Source organism: Arachis ipaensis, chromosome B02 (assembly GCF_000816755.2).
Source record: "Arachis ipaensis cultivar K30076 chromosome B02, Araip1.1, whole genome shotgun sequence".
NCBI lineage: Eukaryota > Viridiplantae > Streptophyta > Magnoliopsida > Fabales > Fabaceae > Arachis > Arachis ipaensis.
In genome coordinates, this window is record NC_029786.2 from 84,102,435 (window position 1) to 84,108,528 (window position 6,094).

Sequence of the window (6,094 nt, forward strand, 5' to 3'; positions counted from 1 at the left end):
CCAAGTCAATTTTTTTTGAATTTGGGTCTTAATTAAATTTTTTTAATAAAAAACAAAAATAATAAACATAATATCTTATGGATTTGGAGGTTATTTGAATTTTTTTTTGTTTGGGTCTTAATTGATTTTTTTTTTGTGTAAATATAGATGTTGATTGATTTTTTTTATGAAAAGTGGACAATTTTTTTATCATGAAAGATGTATTTTTGTGTTCTTGAAAATATTAATTTAGTCTTATTTTCACATGTTATTTTTATTTTAATATTCTCAACAATCTTATTCTTAATAATATTTTAGACTATAATCATTCATTAATTATGGTTTAATTATTAGTTATATGGTTAATTTTTGTAGCAGGATAAATAATTTACGTTATAAAAAAATTATAATAGTGCACAAGAATAAAATGTTTTTGTCAAAACTATTAAATCGAAACCTATGAATTTGTTTTACCTTGAGTGTGATTCTATTTTTATAGTTTCGATTTATCTCCATGGAAGTTGCTCCTATTAAATCGAAGCTATTGGATTTTTATAGGTTTTAAATTAAATCCAATAGATTCGATTTACATGAAATAGTCTTCACTAAAATATTTTTTCATAGTAAACCGATTCCAATGAATTCGATTTACTAGTACACTTACTAATTCGAATCATATGTAATTGAAACATTCATATAATCAGTTTGCATTTAGGACATTCATGTTAATAAAATACTCAAATATTTATACATTATTAAATTAACCTTAAATGTATCGAATATAAATTATTAATTAAACCATATCTTGTTTTATTAATTCAAGCGCCTCTTGCCGAACGAGAATCATTTTCAATATTTCTTCGTCAACAATACTCAACATGTTATTATCATTATAATTTATCACGTCCCAACAACAATCCTCCGTCAACGCAAAAATAAAATTTTGACAAGTAATAAAGCATACCTATCATCAAAGATTAACTGCTTTAAATTTAACTAACACACAAAAAATTAAATTCTAAATTTAAATAACCATTCTAACCAATAAAACAATAATTTTTTACAAATTCAGTTATTCACCGTATTTTTATTTTAAAAATAATTTACCAGCAAGTAAAAATTTAAATAACAATTACTTAAATATTTTTGTTCACATTAACCATTAACCTACACATAAATGAATTAACAACTAAATTAACATTATTAAGTATAAAAAAATCTAGTCATCAACACTGTATCTAATTTTTAAATTTTATCGAAAATGTGAATCTAAACACTAAATCCTTATCATTAAATAGTAAAATACTTAGCAATCCAATTTTAAAATGAAAAACTTAAACCATCTAATTTTAATCTCTAAACAATAAACCACAAACCCTGATTTCTTAATCATGAAACTTAAACTATCCAATCCTGAGCTCTAAACCGTCAAACCCTAAATTCTAAACAATATATTTCTAAATTCTAAATTCTAATAAAGCTTTTTACACTAAAACCTAATCCCTAAAGCATCTTACACTAAATCCTAAATCAAGTAACAATAAATTTGAATAACTAAACCATTTTATTCACAAGTTTAAAAATAATGAAACAACAAAAACAATTTAAATGGATTTTAATCCAATTTTAATATGTTAGACTTTATTTAAATATTATGAATGCAAAGTAAATAATTATTTTTTAAAAATCTTTTATAAGACTCATTTTTAAAAGGATTCATTTTTATAACAATACTTATCATTTCATAATTTTAAAACAAATTAAATATAAAAAGAAAGAGTAATAAAAGAAATAGGCAAGTAGCAATAAAATTCACCTAAATAAATCATGAAGGAATGATATCATATCATATCCGATAATAGATAATACTCTAGTTAATCTCTATATTAACTAATTGAATGTATAAAAATGGTAACATTCATTTTAAGGATAAATCACATAAATAAACGGAATGAGTTTTAAATTTACATGAATGTCCTAAATGCAAACTGATTATATGAATGTTTCAATTACATATGATTCGAATTAGTAGGTGTACTAGTAAATCGAATTCATTAGAATCAGTTTACTATGAAAAAACATTTTAGTGAAGACTATTTCATGTAAATCGAATCTATTAGATTTAATTTAAAACCTATAAAAATCCAATAGCTTCGATTTAATAGGAGCAACTTCCATGGAGATAAATCGAAACTATAAAAATCGAATCACACTCAAGGTAGATCAAATTCATAGGTTTCGATTTAATGGTTTTGACAAAAGCATTTTATTCTTGTGCACTATTATAATTTTGGATAAAGTATTAAATTGGTCCCCTATGTTTGAGCGTATTTCTGTTTTGGTCCTTAAGGTTTAAAGTGTTCTATTTGAATCCCAAAAAGTTTCATTTAGCATCAATTTAGTCCCACAGTGAGGTCAAAATTAAATAATTAACAAAATGTCCTACATAACAATAGTATAAGAACAAAATCGATAATATGGAGAACAAGTACAAGCTCTAGAAGTACAAAATCAACCGTTGATACATCAATACATTTATTTATTATTTTCTTTAGTTTTATAGAAAATATTTTATTTATATTATAAAAAATAATAAATAAATGTATTAATATATCCACGGTTGATTTTGTGCCTCTAGAACTTGTACTTGTTCTCTAGATTATCGATTTTGTTTTTGTGCTGTTGTTATGTAGGACATTCCGTTAATTATTTAACTTTGACCTCATTGTGGACTAAATTGATGCTAAATGAAACTTTTTTGGATTCAAATAGAACACTTTAAACCTTAAGAACCAAAACAGAAATACGCCCAAATATAGGGACCAATTTAGTACTTTACCCTATAATTTTTTTATAACGTCCTGCTACAAAAATTTACCATATAACTAATAATAAAATCATAACTAATGAATAATTATAGTCTAAAATATTATTAAGAATAAGATTGTTGAGAGTATTAGAATAAAAATAACATGTGAAAATAAGACTAAACTAATATTTTTAACAACACAAAAATACATCTTTCATGACAAAAAAAATTGTCCACTTTTCATAAAAAAAAATCAATCAACACTTACATCTACACAGAAAAAATCAATTAAGACCCAAACAAAAAAAATTCAAATAACCCCCAAATCCATAAGATATTATGTTTATTATTTTCGTTTTTCATAAAAAAATCAATTAAGACCCAAATCTAAGAAAAAAATTTGTCTGGCCCAGAAACTTAAATCCATTAAAGAAAAAAAATAAAAACCAGTCCATCATTATCATTCATAATTAATAACTAATCAACTTTAAATTATTAAATATTTTAATTCATTTACTAGCAGTGGGGTCCACACCTGTACTAAAATCAGCTTTTGTCTCCCACTATAATTTTAAGGCCCAGTTTGAGTAACTAACTTAATTAAGCTCCTTTTGATAAAATAACTTAAACAATAAATGACTCTGTTAAAAGTAACTTATAAATAAGTTATTTTGTGTTTGAATTTTTAACTCTAAAAGTGCTTATTTTAAAGAAATGTAATGAAAAGTAGAAGTATTATGAGAGAAGTCATTTTTTTTAACTTCTCTATAAGCTCCAAAATAACTTTTTAAAAAGTTGCAATTTGATTTTGAAAATTGTACCCAACATTAATACTACTACTTTTTATAAGTTGAAAGTTAAAAAAAAATTACTTTTAGATTTTCCCAAACGGGCCTAAGTGCACTCTCTTTTTAGATACTTGTTCCACTAAGAGAAGGATAATAAATTTCTACACATATAGAAAAGTATGGAATATGACCCTAAGTGAATGGCTATGCAAGCAGCATGGGTTGAGACGGGGGCTGTTAATCTTTTTGTATCCGGACTCGCGGGCGTTTGATTTGCAGGGTTGGTTTGATCATTTGAAGAAAAATCATCCAATCCAATTATATATAGGCCAAACAAACCAAACTAGTTAGAATGGATTGGTACCATGTAGTAGTTTTCACCTCCTCTAATGATTTCTGCCAGCTTTTTAATAATATATTTTTTATCACAAGACATTCACATCATGAAGCACTACTCAAAAGAAAATCATGTACACAATGTTAGAAATGTAGTATGTGCATAGGGAAAAACACCTTGAAACTAGTTATAAGATTACATATAGCATTACATATAAAATAAATGAACAGAGCATCATAAATACCAAAAGGATGCATATTAGATAACTTTTCATGCCAGTCAAGAATCAGCTAAATTGAAGGTAGAAAAGGAAGGCGGTTTTGGAAAAACACAGTGATGGAAAGAAAGGTTCATCACAGAACTGATTTCTAGGATTTTCAAACAAGTTCTTAATGTAAAATTTGAAAAAGCTATTTTATCAATGCAATAGAACAAAATTAGTGGCTACTAGAATCCAATCCATGTAAAGCTCTAGCAAATGCATCTTTGAGTACCGAAATGCACTAGTAGTAGTAGGTTTGGAAAACACATCTCAAAATTCAAAAAGACACTCACTTGAACTGAGATCAAACTGTAAAAGTATCACAATTCATAAAAAAATTTAGCACCTATTAGTACTGGCTACTGAATTTACAAACACTTAAAAAAATCAAACTGCAGACACTTCACAAAAAAAAACAGCATCAATTAATTGAAATTTATAATCAAATAATCATAACTAAGCAATCAATTAGTACTAACTACTAAATTTACAAACACACTTAAAAAAAATTAAACTGCAGAAGTATCAGAATTTACCAGGAAAAAAATAGCACTAATTAATTACAATCATAAATCAGAATCATAACAACAAGTCAACAATTTAAAAACAGAATCATAGTGCTGACTAGTGACTACTGAATTTACAGACTTAAAAAGAATAAAAAACCCCAAGATTAGAAGAATTTAAAAATATCATAAATTAGAATCACAACAAGAAGTTAACAAACTATGACAAGTAAACAAAATTTAAAAGCAAAATTAGAAAAAATAAAAAACCCAAAGGTTTGAAAATTTTAAAAACAAAATTTAAAGTTCAAAACAAACAAAGAATCAGAACAAAAAATAAACCGGTGAGAGATAGAGAGTGCACAGAGTAGTTGTGTTTGTGAGATAGGAGCATAGTTATTAGAACCAAACCGGTGATCGAACCGATAAAACCGGTCATGCTTAAATAAAAAATATAAAAATAGTCAAAAGCATACTTTGGAAAAGGATGCAAATATCAAGTTTGAGAATTGAAATGCTAAGTGGAATAATGAAACTATCTAAAGGTTATCCTTATTTATGGTCATAGAATTTTTCATTTAATTTACAATAAGTCATATAAAAATAAGTTGAGGACTCCTTTGCCTTACACTTAATAATATACTGAATTGATTGCTTGTGCAATAAGAGAAGGAAACAGAAAGACGAATAAAAAAGAATTATAAGCTGAGATAAAAAAGAATCACTTATATCTATTGGTCTTAACTTTTTCTAAGTTCTAAGACCTACACCTTATATACAACACTACACGTCTACACCAAATATCAGTAAAAACCAAAAACCAGATCAACTTTGTGATCGGTTTATTAATTTTCTGGTTCGATCTGATTCTTACAACTATAGATAGGAGAGGAGTGTATGCACGACATGAGCTAGAGAAGGAGCTAGGGAGTGTGTTAAGATTTGAGTTAAACGAGGAGTATTTTTGTAAAATTAACTGTAATGCAATTACATACCCCAGTTTAGTTTGGTTTGACTCAGGTTTTTAGTGTGAGAACCAAAACTCGAACCCAATCGAACAAAAAATTGTAAACTTTTATTTTTTCAGTTTTTTCGATTTTTTATCAATTTTGAACATTCTTATTTAAACTTACACTAATAGTGAAAATTGCCTCTAACGATGGATGAATTTCAATCAATAAAGAATCCTCTTATTGACAACTACCCAATACAGAGAGGCAGAGAAGAGGGAGGTTTTTTTTATTGTAGAGGCGTCGGTCAGATAGATGAGTGGTGGACCGGTGGAGACACTGGACGGGGATGTATAAAATTGTGTTTGTCCTTTAATTATATTTCTAATTTTTACTATTTAAAAATGTTTCCTTAAAAAAATCTAATTAACAAGATTAGAAGATGATGACAAATACAATGGAA